This window comes from Tenrec ecaudatus, chromosome 10, assembly GCF_050624435.1.
Source record: "Tenrec ecaudatus isolate mTenEca1 chromosome 10, mTenEca1.hap1, whole genome shotgun sequence".
Classification (NCBI taxonomy): Eukaryota; Metazoa; Chordata; class Mammalia; order Afrosoricida; family Tenrecidae; genus Tenrec; species Tenrec ecaudatus.
The window spans coordinates 153,323,772-153,343,814 of NC_134539.1; positions in this window are offsets into that span (position 1 = coordinate 153,323,772).

Below are 20,043 nucleotides of genomic sequence, written 5' to 3' on the forward strand. Positions count from 1 at the left end.
AACCAAGAGGAATTGCTGAAACCCTGGTGGGGACTAAGCATGATAGTGGGACAAATGGAAAGTCAAGGGAAATAGAGGAAAGAGCTGGGAGGCAAAGGCCATTTATAGAGGTCTAGATAAAGACATGTACATATGCAAATATATTTATATATGAGGATGGGGAAATAGATCTATTTGCCTATATTTATAGGTTTAGTACTAAGGTAGCAGAAGGACATTGGGCCTCCACTCAAGTACTCCCTCAATGCAAGAATATGTTCTGTTAAATTGGCATTTTATGATGCTCACCTTCCCGACACAACCGCTGAAGACAAAGCGGGTGAAAAAGCAAATGTGGTAAAGAAAGCTGATGGTGCCCAGCTAGCAAAAGATATAGTGTCTGGGGTCTTAAAAGCTTGGGGGTAAACAAACGGCCATCTAGCTCAGAAGCAACAAAGCCCACATGGAAGAAGCACACCAGTCTGTACTATCATGAGGTTTTAAAGGGATCAGGTATAAGGCATCATCAGAACAAAAAAATCTTACCATAGTGAATGAGGGGGGGAGTGTAGAGTGGAGATCCAAAGCCCATTTGTCGGCCACTGGAGATCCCCTTGCAGAGGGGTCTAGGGGAGGAGATGAGCCAGTCAAGGTGCGATGCAGCAACGATGAAAAATACAACTTTCCTCCAGTTCCTAAATGCTTCTTCCCCACCCCCACTATCATGATCTGAATTCTACCTTGCAAGTCTGGCTAGACCAGAGGATGGACACTGGTACAGATAGGAACTGGAGACACAGGGAATTCAGGGCAGATGATCCCTTCAGGACCAGTGGTGTGAGTGGCAATACTGGGAGGGTAGAGGAAGAATGGGTTGGAAAGAGGGAACCGATTACAAGGATCTACATGTGACCTCCTCCAGACAACAGAAAATGGGTGAAGGGAGACGTTGGACAGGGCAAGATATGACAAAATAATGATTTCTAAATTATCAAGGGCTCATGAGGGAGAGGGGAGCAGTGAGGGAGGGGAAAAAAATGAGGACCTTATGCCAGGGGCTTAAGTGGAGAGCAAATGTTTTGAGAATGTACAGATGAATGTACAGATTTGCATTACACAATTGATGTATGTATCGGTTGTGATAAGAGCTGTATTAGCCCCTAATAAAACGATTTTTAAAAAATGTTATAACCACTCCCCACCCTCCAGGGGGATGAACAACAGAAACCATGGGGGAAGGGCGACAGTGGTTGATGTAAGATATGAAAACAATAATAATTTATAATTCATCAAGGGGCCACAAGGGGGGCAGGGAAAATAGAGGAGCTGATACCAAGGGCTCAATAAAAAGCTAATGTTTAGAAAATAATGATGGTGGCAACCTATGTACAAATATGCTTGATACAATTGATGTAGGGATTGTGATAAGAGCTGTAAGAGTTCCCAATAAAATGATCTTTTTATATATTAAAAAAAATAAAAGCCCCTTCGTTCTCCTGCAGAGCAGTGGGTGGCTTTGAACTGCTAACCTTGCTGACCGCAGCCCAATGAAAAGCCAGCACATTGAGTGAAGAAGAGGATGGATGGATGGATGGATGGATGGATGGATGGATGGATGGATGATGAAGAAGGAGGACTTAAGATAAAACTGGGGCTGTTCTGTGGGGTGGTGATATTTGCAGCTAAGGAAATGAATGAGACCTCAAAAAGAGGCTAGGTGCCTAAGAAATCAGGGGGAAAAAACATGATAGACTTCCTTTTTAATTGTGACATTGATTTGTGTTGTTGTTAAGTCTCCGAGTATGTGTATGCAAAATTAAGTGCCTATGAGCCAGATTTGGAAGGGAACATTTAAAAATAGTTGTGTTGAGCTCTTGCAATTCTGGGTGACAAAAATAAAATCCCCAACGGTTGTCACATTCTTTCTTCAATGCTTTTAGGTATTGTTCTTGTTCTGCAGCCACAAACTCAGAAAACGGAGAGAACATTGCCTGCGATCATTCCACGGGGTGGGGACGGGGGCAGGGAGGGGGGGGGGACACGCAGTGTTTTGAGTGTGTATTTGTCACCAAAGTTAAATCCGAAAAGAAAGTGGAAGAAGAGGCAAGCTGTGAATCAGAAGTCACACCCCGGTATGAAAATCTACTGAAACTGTTGCAAAACTTGCTAATTACCAACTGGCCACATCAGTTATTTTAGAACGCATCAATTAATCATCAAGAAGTCCTTCTCAGTTGGCTTTTGGTTCATTTGAATCCTCAGAGAGGCCAGGCGGCTCTCGCTTTGCTTTTGAGAGTTACGGTGCTGCCACCTCCAGGTGGAAACTGGACATTGACCTGGAATGCCCTGGCGCTGCAAGTTGGGCCTTGGGTTTCGAGCATCGAAGACAGCAGTTTGAGACCACTCGCTTCTTCCCAGGAGAAAGATGAGGCTTTCTACTCCTGTAAAGAGCGACCGTCTTGGAAACCTACTGGAGCATCTCTACCCCGTCCTGTGGGGTTGCTGTCAGTTGTAATAGGCGGGCCGTGAATTGAGTTTTGAGCTTTTCAGAGGGTTAAGCAGTAGGCACCTATCCTCAAGTCGACAGTTCAAACTCTCCAGTGCTTCCTAGGAGAAAGGTGAGACTAGGTGATCCCATAAACTCTTACAATCTTAGAATCCTACCTGTATAGAGTTACTATGAGTTGAAGCAATTTGAGGACAGTTGGTTTGGGTTTGGGAGGTCTTCAAAGACTTTCTTTTTAATTGTATTTTCTTTACAGACACCCAAACCCACACCCACTGCCTTCCAGTTGTGGTTATTCAAAGGACCTCTGTGGTACAGTGGTTGATCACTGGGCTGCTAGCCAAAAGGACAGCAGTTCTAACCCACCCATGGCACTGTGGGAGAAAGACGAGGCTGTCCGTTCCTATCACGATTGACAACCTTGGGAACCTGTGGAGGGGTTCTGCCATGCCATAGAGTCAAATCAACTTGACGGCAGTGGGTGTTTAAAGGTCTGTAGAAGGAGCCCTGGTGGCCAAGGGGTTAAAGCATCTCACTGCTAACAGAGAGGGGGGTAGTTCCAGCTCATCAGCTGATCCATGGGGTGGGGGCTAGGGAGGAAGATATGTGACATACCCCACTGAGAAGAGCTCTGCTCCACCCTCCAAGGTCCCTCTGAGTCAGAATCGCCCGCACCTGGTTGTGCTTTGTTCGTTTTCTTTTGCAGGTCTGGATCCCTGCATGGTGCAAAGGGTTAACATATTCAGCAGTGAATCAAAAGGTGAGTGATTCAAGGTCACTCAGAGGCCCCTTGGAAGAAAGGCCAGATGAGCTCCTTCTAAGAAATCCACCACAGGGAACCCAGAGCCCATCAGCTCTGGAACACAGGAGGTAGTGAGGGAGAGTCGAATCGAAACCACTGTGACTGCTGTGTTGTTTTAATGAATTTTTTTCATTGTGAATTAGGCAGAGGGTTTGCATGTCAGACCCTCAACTTGGCATTAGGCAGTTCAAACCACAGCCCACCCCTGTATTCTATCCCACGCCCTCCTCTGATATCTCTCCCCCCTCTGTGAACCTCCACCTTCCCTTTCACCCAAGTCGGTGCCTGTCCACCCTCTAGTCCAGGGCTGGGCAAACTGCCCTGAGGGCCACACGCGGCTCCTGCAGAACGTCCAGGTGGCTCTGAAAACGAAAACAAAGCTCTCACAGTTTCACTTAGACATTTTTAAAGGATATGATTCAGACAACGGTGATTTCATTTACCTGTAAAAATAGATTTGTGAAGAAAAAAAAAGAGGACCTGATGCAAGGGGCTTAAGTGGAGAGCAAATGCTTTGAAAATGATTAGGGCAGGGAATGTACGGATGTGCTTTAGACAATTGATGTATGTATATGTATGGATTGTGATAAGAGTTGTGTGAGCCCCTAATAAAATGTTTTAAAAAATAGATTTGTGACTCTTGGACTGTTTTTAAGTTGTGTGAAGGGTAAGATCGGCCCCCCAAAATTCGCCCACCCAGTTTTGGTCCCGCTTTTCTCCACCCTCGTCCTCCCTCATTCGGGAGCCTCCCAAGTCTGTTCCTCTTGGCACGTGGATCCTGGTCATGGTTTTTATCCTTAGAGTAGTTGTCTCACGCAGTGCTTGTCCTCTTGGGACTGACTGACTTCACTGTGATGTTCTGCAGGCCCATCGGTGTCATGCGGTGCTTCATGGTTTCGTCATTGCTTTCTTAGCGATGCGCACGGTACCCATCCTGTGTGTGTGCCAAAGTCCATTCAGCTGTTCTTCTACCGAGGGCCATTGGTGCTGTGTCCAGGTTCTTACTGCGGGGGACACGGGCGCGCCTCTGTCAGGGCGGCTCTGACTCTCCATGGCTCCTTCTCAAGCACCCAGAGGGATTGGTGGCCTGGGTGCCATGTCTAGTCCCAGTTGTTAGAGGCAGCTCCATAGTCCTCTCCACAGTGGCTGTGCAGGCTGCACTTGTCCTGTGTGGTTTTGCTGTACAGAACTACTGCAACAGCTGACCTTCTTCTCGGAAGAGGACGGAAAGACCATTTCTGAGCTTTTCTCTAGGGGAAGAACCAGACAGTCAAGGCCAGCCTAAACCTCGTCTGAAATGCCCCCGCCCCCATGTGTCCGATTGACCTGGGAAATTCTTAGCTAGGATTGCCTTTGCTCAAGTTGGAGGCCAAGGCTGCACATACACCTTGCAGGCTTTGAGGGTCCTCTCTGATACTGAGCCCATCGAGGGACACCAAGTCCTTTGTCTTCCAGACCTCCATATCCTACTCTGTTTCCATCCCATGACCTGGCCCACAGGAGCCCTGCGGTGTAGTGGTTACATGTCGGGCTACTAACCACAAGGTTGGCAGTTCGAAACCACCAGTTGCTCTCCAGGAGAAGGATGAGACTCTCTACCCCTTAAAGAGTCACAGCCCTGGAAACCTCCAGGGACAATTCTACCTTGCGCTATAGGGTCCCGATGAGTTGGAATTGGACTTAATGGCAGTGAGTTTGAGACCCGCTCCTTGTCACTGCCCTTCCTAGATATCGTGGGCTAGGGCCTAACTAAGCAGCGCCCCCTCCAGGGCATTATCAAGGTTGCAGTCAAAATGGGCTTTCTAAAAGACAGCACTCATCCTCCATGAGACCTTCCACGGCTCTATCTATCCTCTGACATCTGAACCACGTGCCACCACCTCTACAAAGCCTTCCCCGATGGCTTCTTGTCATGCACCATCGCCCATCATTGCTCTTCTCACAGAACGAATGCTGGTCCTGAAGCCCAGGTGGTGCAGTGGGTTAAGCGTAGGACTGCTAACGGAAAGGTTGGTGGTTCGAACTCACCAGCATCTCCAAGGAAGATTGAACAGCAGTCTGCTTCTGTGAAGATTTACAATCTCTGAACGCCTAGGGAGTTCTACTCTATCTCTAGGCTTACTGTGAGTAGCAGCCCCTCAACCTGGGGGGTTGGGTTTGGGTTTAAGCTAGTCTCCTGTTCCTCATCTCATCCCTTCCCTCACTCACTGCCAGCGGGCTGATTCTGACTCCTAGTGCCCCATAGGACACAGCACAACTGCCCCATGGGTTCTGACACTGAATCCATACGAGAGCAGAAAGGCTCATCTTTTTCCCTGAAAGGACTCTGGTGGTTTTGAACTGGTGAACTTGGCGTTAACAGCCCAAGTCTTACCGGCTCCTTCTTCCGCTTCAGACTCTGAGTTCTTCAAGGACAGGGGCCATCTTATTTGTTTTTCTTGGCTCTCCACTCCTAGCCCAAGACCTGGTGATAGTCCACCTCAATTCAAGCTTCACAACCAAAGGATTGTCTAGTCCAAGGCACTGTGGGGGAACTTGAAGAAAGGGAACTTGAAGAGTGAGGGAGATATGGAATCGATTTTTTTTGGTCAAGTATTGTTTGATATTTTTCATTAATTTTTAAAATTCTTTCTTTAAAAAATCATTTTATTGTGGGCTCATATAACTCTTATTTCAATCCATACATTGTGTCAAGCACATTTGTACATTTGTTGCCGTCATCATTCTCAAAACATTTTCTTTCTACATTAGCCCTTGGCATCAGCTTCTCATTTTTTTTCTCTTCCCTCCCCACCCTCCCTCTCTCACAAATCCTTGATAATTTATAAATTATTATTATTTTTTCATTTCTCACACTGTCCAATGTCTCTCTTCACCTACTTTTCTGTTGTCAGTCCCCCAAGGAGAGGGTTATGTGTAGATGATTGTTATCCATTCCCCCTTTCTCTCCCACCTTCCCTCCACCCTGCTGGTATCGCCACTCACACCACTGGTCCTGAGGGGATCATCTGTCCTGGATTCCCTGTGTTTCCACTTCTTATCTGTACCAGTGTACATCCTCTGGTCTAGCCGGATTTGTAAGGTAGAACTGGGATGATGATAGTGGGGGTGAGGAAGCATTAAAGAACTAGAGAAAAGTTGTAAATTTCATTGTTGCTACACAGCACCCTGACTGGCTCATCTCCTCCCTGCGATCCTTCTGTAAGGGGATGTCAAGTTGCCTACAGATGGGCTTTGGGTCTCCACTCCCCGCACTCCCCCTCGTTCACAGTGATATGATTTTTGTTCTCTGATGCCTGATACCTGATCCCATTGACACCTCATGATCACACAGGCTAGTGTGCTTCTTATATATGGGCTTTGTTGCTTCTCAGCTAGATGACCGCTTGTTTATCTTTAAGCCTTTAAGACCCCAGATGCTATATCTTTTGATAGCCGGGCACCATGAGCTTTCTTCACCACATTTGCTTAAGCGCCCATTTGTCTTCAGCAATCATGTCAGGAAGGTGAGCATCATGGAATGCCAGTTGAATAGCATAAAGTGTTCTTGCATTGAGGGAGTACTTGAGTGGAGGTCCAATGTCCATCTGCTACCTTAATACTAAATCTATAAATATATGTACATAGATCCATCTCCTCATCGTCACATAAAAATAAACTTACATATGTATATGCCTGTATTTCGACCCCTAGTTCCTGCTTCTATTAAAGAGTGGATTTTAAAAGGTGGAAGAAAGGGGTGGAGAGAGGGAAAGAAGAGAAGAGAAAGGAGAAACCAAAGGCGCGATGGTGGTGGGGGAGGACTAAGTCCTTCGCCATCTTTGGGATCACTGAAGACACGCATGCAAAGGTGTCCCATCTTTTTCCAAAGGATTGGCCAGTCTCCACGTGTGGAGTCTCTACCGCATGTGGTTCTTGCGAAGACAACAAGAGCTTTGGGAACCCGGTGGCACAGTGGTTACCAGCTAGGCTGTGAGTCACCAGGTCAGCAGTTTGAAACCACCCACCAGCTGCTCTCATACAGAGTGACAGTCTGGGGGCTCACGGGCGGTTCTAAGCCCATCCTACAGCCTCACTATGAGTTTTTGTTGGTATTTTGAGAAATGTGCTGCAGATTTCTTCAGGGTCAAAGGAGTGCTGAGCTCACTGCTGTGGCCGAGTCGATTCTGACACATAACCGTCCCATGTGGCAAAGTAGAACTGCCCCATAGACTCTCCTAGGCTGCACTTAACCTAGCCTTAACCACTGCAGCACCAGGGCGCCTTCCAACCTCTGCTCACCCAGCACAAACCCACACTCACTGCCAGCACGTTGGTTCCGACTTATAGAAACCCTGTCGGACAGACCGGAGCTGCTCTGTCCCGGAGGTTCTGAGGCTGTAAATCTTCTCAGAGACAGATCCCTTGGTCACACCACCCACCTTTCAGTTTGTCGTCCAAACGCTTAACCCATGGCACCACCGTGTCTCCTCCATGGCCCTCAGCTGTCTGTGTCTACTCCATGTCGTATTTCTTTCATCTTTCAAAGGCAGAAGGTGTCCGTGTCATACGTAACCTGGTGGAAACTCAGTTGGAACAACATGTAGGAGCAGAAAGACATCAAGGGCCGAGATGCAGGCTCAAAGCAGGTGACATTGTGGGAGAAGAAAAAGGAGGCTCAGAGGCAGTTGTTTATTCTCATATTAAAATAGACTCAAGCCAACATTGCAGCAACTGCCTGGTAGGGAGCTGCCAAGGCTTCGTGCCCGCAGGCTTAGGGACAGTGGGGAATTTCCATGCTCGCACGGGGCTGCACACATTGCGGCTGATGGCCAAGATGGGCCTGACTTCATCACCCTGACGAACTAACTGCGGGTGCCCTAATGAAGCCAAGAGGTGGACCTTAAAACAGAGAGAATGGAGTGGGGCCAATCTCCTCTGAACTTGGCCCTCCCATTGCTACTGAGAGCAATTAAGATCAGAGCCTATTTTCTAATCTGGACTTTGATTTATTTGCCCCGTGCACCACCCCACCCCCTCCAGACTCTGACCACACCAGGGCACTTTACTGGCACTTCACAGCTGCAGGCAGGGAGGGAGCCGGCCATTGTGTCCCCAAGGTCCTTCCCTGATTCCAGTAAGCTAGGGCCCATGGGAGGATGCGGGAATCCCTGGGACTGGATGCAGGAAATGTGGTCCAAAGTTGACCAGCCGAGAACTCTTTGTCTTCGTGGATTTGAGTAACATGCTTCTCTGGAGTCAGGAAAGTCACATTTTTAAAGAGGACCCCAGGCGGTTCTCTGGACCACTGAACTCTGACAGCTGGAGTCTTCGAGCCGTGGAGCTCTTTGTGTGCTGAAAAACCTTGGTCTTTGGCCTAAGGTGACTTCAAGGGGCACCACTGGCTTGTTAGCTATTCTCCCAGATCTCTCCAACACCCCTCCTCCACGAAGCCTCCCTAGACTATTGCGCAGTGCACGCACACTCTCCTGGACGCCCTTAGCACTCCGTCGAAGCCCTCGAGGCCTTGGTCATGCTGCGTCACTCAGGTCAGCCGCTCTCGTCATTGCAGGTGAGAACGTTTAGGAAGATGCACACTTGCTAAGAAAGCGTCTTGTAGCTGTTCACCCCCAACCCAAGTTCCAAAAACTGTTCCAGAGAGCAGATGCGCAATTTTTTTAAAAAGTTGAAAAAATGAATAGCCCTTGATAAATTTAAATTTAGGAATGACAAAATAGGAAGAAGCAAAAAAAAGAAAAAGACTAAGGGATGAGGGAGTGGGAAGAAAAGTGAGCTGGAGGAGAAAGGACAAAAGGAAAACTGGCTCCTTTTTATGTCACCACCTGTCTGTCTGTCAGTCAGTCAGCTATGGGGGCTTCCCTCTTGCTACAATGCTGGAAGCCACCTGGTATTTCAGAGACTAGGAGGGTCACCCAGGGTGGACAGGTTTCAATGGAGCTTCCAGTTGAGGGTAGAGTAGGAAGAAAGGTCTGAGAACCAGCCAACACAAACCTCAAGGGTCACATGAGATTTTTACCTGATACAGTGTTTGGCAGGAGCCCTGGTGGCATAGTGGTTGTGCGTTGGGCTGCGATCCTCAAAGTCAGCAGTTCAAAACCACCAGCTGCTCCTCGAGAAAAAAGATGGGACTTTCTAGTCCCATAAAGAGCTACAGTCTTGGAAACTCACAGCTCCATCTGGTCACTATGGGTTACTGTGGGTCAGCACGGACTCGATGGCAGTGAGCTGAGTGACTATTTGAAGAGGGTCAACGCATGGGAAACACTCCTTTCTGTTGTACTTACGGTCACCATGAGTCCGCGGTGATTCAGTGGCACCTAATGACAACTGTCGATGCCTAAGAGTGGACTGATGGAGCTCACAATTCTGTGGGGACAGGTGGACCAGCCAGAAAACCTACAAGCTGTCAAATCAGCAGTCTGTTCATTAGAATGGAACGGCAGCTTCTTCTAGGGTGGTGGGTGGGAGATGAACAGAGGGGCAGTGGGCATGGGTGAAGCTGAGGTTTTTGCTAGAGAGAGAAAGGATGGAGCAGGGGAGAACCTTCTGCTGGTCATTGACGGTGTGTGTGAGAGGTGAGTGTGAAGGAGGAATACAACCTTGGCTGCCAAGTCCTGGTCTGGGGCCCTGGAAGGGCAAGACATCAGAACCAGTAACAGAAGAACAGGGCTTCATGGCGCTGAGAGGGAGAAGCGATGTAAGGGAGATGGTGACATCCAAGCTCACCATTTCCTGGCCATGTAATCTCTAACACACCATGTCGCCTGTTTATACCTTTGTTTCCCCATCTAGGAAAAAAATGGGATAATACTACATCACAAAATGTAGTTACCAGTAGGGATAAAGCTACTGTATACAAACATTCCTGGGGTGAGGACCAGGTAGTATGGCAGGGGCCAGACCAAATCCAGGGGTACATATGGTAGCCAACTAAACAGGAGGGTGGTGGGGAAGGAAAAAAAAAAAGAAATGGGTAGTGGGGGAACAGGGCACTAACTCACCCAAGGGCAGGGTATTGTTTATATCTCCACAGGGAAAGAGGGACCAGACTTCAACCCAGTGCTCCAAGATGTGAATGCAACATGCCAGCATGGAGTAGGGAGCCAGTGGAGAGTTCGGAGGGGCCGGCCCCTATCCCAACTACGTGGACACCTGCCCCTCCTCACAAAAGAATTTATTTCAGAGGACAGCACTGAATCTGCAGCGCAGGGAGAGGGACATGTCTGGTCAGAGCACTCGGGAGCAAATGAAGGAGGAGGAAGAGAGAATGGAGTACATCCTGGCCCACCACTCCTCGAGGATGATATTCCCGCTCAGAGCAGTCAATCCACAGAGAAGAACATATGATTTGTCTCACTATAAGATATGACATCCCTCACTGACCCATAACCCCACAGGGGACAACACTGGAGACACAGTGCAGGAATTCCACCCAATCTGATCCCACCACACCGAGGCAAATCACTAAAGACTTGGAACAGAACAGCAAGGGGGACAGAGCAATGAAGTCCCCAGGGAATACCAAAAATAGACTTTGGGGCCAAAGCTTGGCGCCCCATCAGACTCGACTGGAAAACACTCCTAAAGGCCAACAAACAGTCCTTGAACTAACTGAACTTTTCTTTCTTGTTGTTGTATTTTGTTTTCTTTTGTTGCTTGATTTTGCTCTGTCTTGTTTTTGTGCATGTTATTATCTCTGCAGGTCTGTCTAAATAAGATAGGCTGGATGAACAATCTGGAGGAGAAAACAATGGGACTGACAGTCCAGGAGGGACATGGGAGAGGGGAAAGTGGGGGAAAGGTAGTGGTGTGAACAAACCCAGGGACAAGGGAACAAGTGATCCAAATCGGTGGTGTAGGAGGGTGTAGGAGGACTGGTAGGGCATGGCCAAGGCAATGTAACCGAGAGGAATTACTGAAACTCCAAATGAAAGCTGAACATGATAGTGGGACAAGAGGAAAGTCAAAGGAAATAGATGAAAGGGCTAGGAGGCAAAGGGCATTTATAGAAGTCTAAATAAAGGCATGTACATATGCAAATATATTTATATATGAGGATGTGGAAATAGATCTATGTGCATATAAGTATAGGTTTAGTATTAAGGTAGCAGATGGACATTGGCCATCCACTCAAATACCCCCTCAATGCAAAAACACTTTGTTCTATTACACTGGCATTTCATGATGCTCACCTTCCTGACACAATCGCTGAAGACAAAGCAGGTGCATAAGCAAATGTTGTGAAGAAAGCTGATGGTGCCTGGCTATCAAAAGATATAGCATCCAAAAAAAAAAAAACGAGATAGCATCTGGGGTCTTAAAGACTTGAAGGTAAACAAGTGGCCATCTAGCTCAGAAGCAACAAAGCCCACATGGAAGAAGCACACCAGTTTGTGCAATCATGAGGTGTTGAAGGGATGAAGTATCAGGCATCATCAGAACAAAAAATCATATCATTGTGAATAAGGGGAAGTGAAGAGTGGAGAACCAACGCCAATCTATAGGCAATTGGACACCCCCTTACAGAAGGGTCTCAGGGAGGAGATGAGCCAGTCAGGGTGCAGTGTAGAACAATGAAATATACAACTTTCCTCTAGTTCCTAAATGCTTCCTCCCCACCCACTACCATGACCCCAATTCTACCTTACAAATCTGCTAGACCAGAGGATGTACACTGGTACAGATAGGAGCTGGAAACAGGGAATCAGGGCAGATGATCCCTTCAGGACCAGTGGTGAGAGTGGCAATACTGGGAGGGTAAAGGGAGGGTGGGGTGGAGAAGGGGAACCGATTACAAGGATCTACATGTGACCTCCTCCCTGGGGGGCAGACAACAGAAAAGTGGGTGAAGGGAGATGCTTGACAGTGTAAAATATGACAAAATAATAATTTATAAATTATCAAGGGTTCATAAGGCAAGGGGGAGTGGGGAGGGAGGGGTAAAAAATGAGCTGAGGCCAGGGACTTAAGGGGAGAGCAAATGTTTTGAGAATGACGAGGGTAATGAATGTACAAATGTGCTTTATACAATTGATGTATGTATGGAGTGTGATAAGAATTGTATGAGCCCCTAATAAAAATTTATATATATATATATATATATATATATATATATATATATATATATATATAGTTGCCATTTGCTCTGTCCCCTTTCACCCAAATCGCAAAAAAAAAACAAAAAAAAACCAGAACAAACCCAGAGGCTTTGACGCAAAAAGGAAGCCAATGTCTGGACCGGAGTGTGGGCAGTGACACGGAGAAGGGCTCTGGACACACGCATGCAGGTCAGGCAAACCCCTCAGCAGCAGTAACGGGAGTAGCGATACTATGTGGGTAGGAACCAATCACAATGATCGATGTATAACACCCCCCCCCAGGGGAATAAACAACAGAGACGTGGGTGAAGAGAGAGAGCGGATGATGTGAGGTATGAAAATAATAAGATATCAAGGAAGGGTGTGGGAGGGAGGGAGGGGAAGAAGAGGAGCTGATACCAAGGGCTCAAGTAGAAAGAAAATGCGTTGAAAAGGATGATGACTACATGGGTACAAACATGTTTGATACAATGGATGGATGGTTACAAGAGCTGTAAGGGCCCCCAATAAAATGGTTTCTTTTTAATTTAAAAAAGAAAACAAAACAGATAGTCTTAAGGGGGGAAAAGATTTTTTTAAAAAGTACTTCGGAATGGTTTTAACCATCTCCTTTAAGGGATCCATGCTTCTAGTTTCTTCTTCCTAGGCTTACTCTCACCTGGGTCCAAGTCCACCCACACACCCATTGTCATCTACACAGGGCTCCTGAGACTGCAGATCTTCACAGGAGCAGGGAGCCTCAACTTTCTCCTGAGGAGCGGCTGGTGGGTTTGAGTCTCCTAACTTGTGGTTCAGCCCAGCGCTTCCCAGCAGCGCCACCTGGGCTCCTTCCGTGCCCATTCACTGCCACCAAGTGGATCCCGACTCATAACAACCCTCTGGGGCAGCGTAGAAATGTCTCTGTGGGTTTCTGAGACGATAACTCTTTATGGGAGTAGACAGCCTCATCGTTCTCCCTCAGAGCCACTGGGGGTTTCGAACTGTTGACCTTGCAGTTAGGAGCCCAACTTTAGTGTAACCCAGGGCTCCTCAAAATTTTAAACAGGGGCCAGTTCACTGTCCCTCAGATCCGTTGGAGGGCCGGACTATAGTTTAAAAGAAAACTATGAACAAATTCCTATGCACACTGCACATATCTTATTTTGAAGTAAAAAAACAAATGGGATAAAAACTCCCAGCGGGCCGGATAAATGTCCTCGGTGGGCCTCATGTGGCCCGCGGGCTGTAGTTTGAGGACCCCTAGACTGTAACCCATTGATCCCACCAGGGCTCTGGGGCCATGCCCACAGTTCTTAAAAAGGTATCAACCCCCATCTTTGGCTGTTGTCTTATGAGCACATCTGTATTTCCAAACCCAGAGCCTTCGTGGCCTGTGGTGGTGGTGGTTAGGTGCCGCCCTTTAGGCCAATCTGACTCACTGCGATCCTGGGTACAACAGAATGAAACGCCGCTGCTCCTGTCCACACAGCTGCCTCGACCTCTATACAAGTTGCACATGAGCACAATGGCGTGTTCTGGAATTCCAGTTCTTCTCAGGGCCATCCAAAGTTTGCTATGATCCCCAAAGCTGAGTGCCATGGGATAGTCGATAAAAACACCAATCAGCATCTTTCTGGTAGTCTCTGCTTTCAGCCAAGATCTATCAGCAATGATATCCCTTGTTCCACGTCCTCTTCTGAATCCAGCCTGAAACTCTGGCCTCTCCCTGTCAATCTACTGAGGCAACCGTTGTTGAATACCATCAGCAAGGTGAAATGAAGGACAATTGTTCCATGGCTTGCACACTCTGGTAGATCACCGTTCTTTGGAATGGGTCCAGATATAGGTCTCTTCCAGTCGGTCGGCCAAGTAGCTTCTTTCTAATGTCCTGGCGCAGACGAGTGAGTGAGTCCAGGGCTCCATCAGCTTGCTGAAACCTTTCAGTGACACTCCGTTGGTTCCTGGAGCCTTGTTTTTGGCTAGTGCCTTCAGTGCAATTTGGACTTTTTCTTTCAGTATCATTGGTTCTTGCTCATATGCTACCTCTTGAAATGGTTCGGTATTGACTAATTATTTTGGGTAACAACAGCAACAAAGTCACAGCCCCGGGGTCGGTAGAACTGTCCCTGTGTGTGTCTGAGAGTGACACTCCCAGGAGTAGAAAGCCCATCTTTCTGACGCAGGGGCGGGCTGCTGGTTTCCAACCTGAGACCTTGTGGATCGCAGCCCAACACATAGCCACTAAGCTACCAAGGGCCCTCCCTTTTTCTGGTACAGTGACTCTGTTCTTTCCATCTTCTTTGTGACGCTTCCTACATCATTCAATATTCTGCCCTTAGACTCTTTCAATATTGCAATCTGAGAATTGAATTTTCTTCGTTCTTTCATTTTTTAATTTTAATTAAAAATAACTTTTTTTCGCGTTCTTACATTTTAAGATTCTGAGCGTGGCCTTCCGTTTTGGTTTTCTAACTTCAGGTCCTTGCACTTTTCATTATATTAGTCTTTGTCCTCTCAAGCTGCCCTTTGCAATTTTCTGTGCGCCTCTCTGACTTCATCATTTCTTCCATTTGCCATCGCTAGTCTATGATTAAGAACAGGTTTCAGGGTCTCTTCTTCTGACATCCACTCTGATCTTTTCTTTCTGTCCTGTCTTTTTAATGACAACCTTTTGCTTCCTTCATGGATGATGTTCTTGATGTCTGCGCATAGCTCTTCAGGTCTCCTGTCATTAGTGTTTAATAATCAAATCTGTTCTTGAGATCCAGGGGGAGAGACGCAAGGTGGCATCTTCACTCTTGCAGACTTGCTTCCGTTGTCTTCAACTGCAACCTGAACGTACATATGAGCAATTGACGGTCTGTTCCACGGTCGGCTCCTGGCCTGGTTTTAGCTGCTGACATTCAGAGTGTCTCCTCGGCTCTTCCCACAGATGGAGTCAATTTGATTCTGTGTATTCCAGCTGGAGAAGACCATGTGTATAGTAGCCTTTTAAGTTGTTGCAAAAAGATCATTGCTATTTGATCTTGCAAAAATTCTATCAAACTTCTACCTCCAACGTCCTGTCTGTCACCAAGACCATGTATTCCAACTACTGCTCCTTCCTCTCTGTTTCCAACTTGTGCATTCCAGACACCAATAATCATCAGTGCATCCTGATCGCATGTCTGATCCATTTCAGATTGAAGACGTTGACGGGATTCTTTTTATTTATTTATTTATCTATTTATTTATTTTTTATTATTATTATTTTTAACGGGATTCTTTCATTTCTCCATCGCTAGCTTTAGTGGGTGCAGCATAAATCTGAAGAACCGCTGTGCTGATTGGATTTCCTGGTGTGCAGACAGACAGCACCCTCTCACAGGCAGCAAGGCGCTTCAAGATCCATCTTGACACGTCCTTTTTGATGAGGAAGGCAAAGCCATCCCTCTGGACATAGCCTGACCATTCTCTGATTCAAAATGGCCAAGTGCCAGTCCATTTCAGCCCACTAACACCTAGAAGACAGACCGTGATGTGCTGCATCCCATTTTCAATGATTTTCCACTTTCCTAGATTCACACTTGTACATTCCGAGTTCCAGTTACTAACGGATGCTTACAGCTGATTCTCCGTTTGAGTCATGCCCATCAGCGGATGAAGGACCCACGGGCCTGCCTCCTGCAGGCCGGGCCCGTCTGCATCTCTACGGCGACTGTACTTGAGCAGGCAGGCCTTCCTCGGTCATCCTCTGAGGGCCTTGCCACCCGAGGGCCCATCTTCCGGCTCTGTCTCCAACCGGGTTCTGCTGCTTCTGGGCATGAGCTTCTCAGGGACCGGCAATGTCTCCATGCTATGCGCGGGCCTTTCCGTGGCGAGTCCCTCTGCAGGGGGCAGCCTGCTCCTTCTTCATAGTCTGTTCTCAGTCTGGACGCTCTGCTGAACCCCGTTCCCTGTGGGCGACCCTGCTGGCATTTGAAAGACCAGGGACACCGCTTCCAGCCTCACAGCGGCACCCAAGCCACCACGGTTCGGCAAAGTGACTGACAAGTGAAGTGACAGACAAGTGGTGGGATGGTGGCACAGTGGGTGATGTATTGGACTGCTAACTGTAAGGCTGACAGTTCAAATGCACCAGTTGCTATGGAGGAAAATGAGGCTTTCTACTCTTGGAGAGATTTACAGGCCTGGAAACCCAAAGGGGCAGATCTAGTCTGCTCCATAGGGTCACTGTGAGTGGGATTCAATCAATGGCAGTGGGACTATATTCCCAACCAAGGGGTCCTGGAGGCACCATGGAGAACCCTTCCCTTGTTAACAGAAAGGGAGTGGGCTTGAGCCCACTTGGGAGAAAGAAAGATGTGGCAGTCTATTTCCATAAAGATTTACAACCTTGGAAACTTCTAGAATCCCTATGAGTCTGAATCAGCTCACGGCAGCTGGTTTGGGTTGAGCTTACAAAGGAGCTTCCATGGCCTTTTAATTCCATTTTCTAGGAATTTTCGGCAGCCCCTTCATCTTCCCAATTATCCAGTGATTCCAAAACCAGCCTTAATTATGGCCCCTCTAGAGAAGAAGCCTCCCACTGTCCACCTGCACCCCAGGCAGGTTGGAGTCCTTTAAGACAAAGCACACCTTCAGCAGGCCAGGCGGGCGCTGGCAGACAGTCACGGGCATACCGCGGCTTCGTGCTTTATGTGAAAGCGCAAGGCAGGCTTTGAATTGGCAAGTGGAAGAAATTTAACTCGCTCGAGTTGTCAAGCCTCCACGTCACCATCAACCACAGGGTAAAGGAAGGACAAAGAAGCCGTCTTCCTCCCCACCGAGTCGGGCGTCATTCCCGGCTGTGGCCGTTAGATGGCGCGTGAGACGGGCCGGCGCGTCCTTGGCGGGTTCCGAAGCACTAATTGTAAAGGAATGCTCCCCTTTTGGCTCCAAAATGGATTCGACCTCACTGCCGGGACTCGCCGCTCACAAGAGTGCCAGGATCCGTGGTTGTTCGCCAGGTCCCAGCGACGGAGCCGGGAGGAAATATCGAGTTGCATCCCCTGCAGTGGAAACTCTGCTTCCCTGAACCAACCAGCAACCTGGACTGAAGAGGCCAGCCCTCCCCTCCCACCCTCCCTAACCCCCCAAGCCTGTGCTAATCACAAGTTTCAATTCTTTGCGGTCGCCAGGGAACAGGAGTGCTATTTTGCCCTTGACTGCATGACCTCAGACGCTGCATTTTCTCTGCCTTCGTGCGTGGAACGCCTTCTCCGGCTCTGCTGGACTTGGCTTTAGGGACCTGGGGCAGAGAGTCAGGGAACTCCTGTCTCCAGAGGTGGAGAGCGGACAGGCAAGGTTTGTGGTGTCTCCCTTCGCTGGCAGCGGTCCTCGGTGGTTGACCATTCTGGCTCCGGAGCCCCGCGCAGTAACGCAGGGGGAATGTTGAACTCTGAGTCTGGGCCACAGTACGCTCCTAAAAAATGCTCCGTGTGATTGTCACGATGTTGGCGTCTGACCCAGGACAGTAGGATAATTGTCAGCCAAGACCCAGAGGGACAAGGCCCACGGCAAGGATACAATACCGCCCCAAAGCCACACCCAAGGTGGCAGGGCACCCTAAGCCCGTTGTCACCAGGAACACCCCTCCCCCACCCCAGCAGTCTGCCCACAGGCGGCTGAGCCACGTGCTATACTGAAAACCAATAACGTGCCCATCGACTGGCTGGCTTTTAGAAGGCGATTTATCTAAGGGTTTTAATCATCACCTGGGGGGGGGGGGATCGCCCGGAATAAGTCAGCTTGAGACTACCTTTCCTCCTTGCTGTTGAAGAGAACTAGCTTGTACTCCGGGGCCAGTGTCGGATCCCTACAGGAATTCTTGCCCTCCATGTGGGACCTGTCTCTGGAGAAGGACACTGTGAGCAGCCTGGAAAAGGAGAGGGTCAGTAAGCAAGAGGAAGCCCCTCGGCCAGATGGATGGGCACAGTGGCCCCCATGATTGTGAGGACGGAGCAGCACTGAGCAGTGTGTCCTTCGGGTGTGCGCACAGCCGATAGGCATCAGGACCAGTGCAGCTGCATCTCACTGCACGGTGATACTGGACCGGTGTCAGCAGAACTTCCAGTCTCAGATGGACCTGGAAACCTGCTTCTGAAAAACAGGCGGTGACAACTCCGCGGATCACACGGCAGCCTGATCCGCCGCCAGTTGTGGTGAAGGTGCAAGACCAGCAGTGTTTCCTCTCCTGGTGCATAGGGATCACCTTGAAGCCAAGGCTTGACTCAGTAAGACCCCATGCTGGGTGCAGCTTGGTGGAGGGATGAAGTGTTAGGCTGCTACCCGCAGGGTCAGAGGTGCAAACCCAGCTCTGTGGTCCTATAAAGTGTCCCAGTCTCCGAAGACCCAAGGAGCTGCCCTATGCTGTCCTGGCCGCTGTGAGGCTTCATCAACAAGAACAGCAGGGTGTTTGAGAAACACTTTTCGTGTTCATCTCAGCTGAAGAGAGAAGAGGATTGTTTGCAAACCAATTCTAATGTCTTGTGATTTTTCCAATCCGCCCCCCTCCTATTTGTTTGTTTTTTAAATCTAGATGAGTGTTTTATGAAACTTCATCCAGTGGCCGTGGCCCAAAGAACCAGACAGAGCACCTTGTCCCCCAATCTCCCCTTGGTGGCTCTAGGCATCAGCTCCCTTCCTTCCCGGGTCTTTGACTCCGCTCAAGAAATCAAATCTCCCTCCTCTTCCAAATTAGGAAAATTCAGTCTCAATGAGCATCCTGCGCTCAGATCAATATAAATAGCCGAACTGCCGAGGGACCTGAAGCGCCCCGTATTACGCACACACTCTGACAGTCCAGCCTCTGCGCTGGGGGAGCCTCTTTGGCTTTATTAGGCTGTGCTTGTCTTCACCGTCTGCAGAAGCGGAAGATGAGTCAGGCGAGCAGCTCCTGCCCCCAGAAGGATGCAGGGAAGTGAAGAATGGTGTGAAGGCTGCAGCCCCGGGGTTCTTCCTGGCATTGTCTGCAGAGAAGGCATCTTTAGCCTGAGGCTTGGTTTGGGGGCCCCTAAGGGGGAGGCCACCAACCTGAGCTGCAGGAATCAGAGCTGTCAGGGAAAGAACTTGAATGGGGCTTCATTTCAAATGAAAGTGGGGAAGGACGAACCTTGAACCTCGAAAACCCCAAGCTAAGTGAAGGAAGCCGTCACAAAAGTCCAGAGGTGTCTGACTGTACGAGGGGATGTCAAGATTAGGCAAATCCATAGAGACAGAAAGCAGACTGAGCGTTCGAAAGAACGGGGCGCACTGTGCAATGTGAACACACTCACTGCCATTGAGTCGATGTCCACTCACTGGGACCCTGTGCGATAAGACAGAACTACCCCCGTGGGTCTCTGAGACTGACTCTTCACAGGAGCAGAACAGGGTTTCTATTTGGGGCGAAGGAGTGTTTGGTGAAGCTTGCAAAGCGCTGTGAATGTAACTTGTGGACACCATGTTACATTTACACACACATACACACGCGCACACACACACCAGTTCCAAAACATGAATGGAGGAGTTTGAGCGTCTTAGTTCTCAATTACCCAGAAGATGATCATGACTGTTTTCCTGATTTATTCCTTTATGTATTTATGGCTGCTTCCTTTATGACAAGCAAATTCCAGCTCAGTGAGTTCAGGTTAGAGCCCCACAGGAATTCTTTTTTTTTT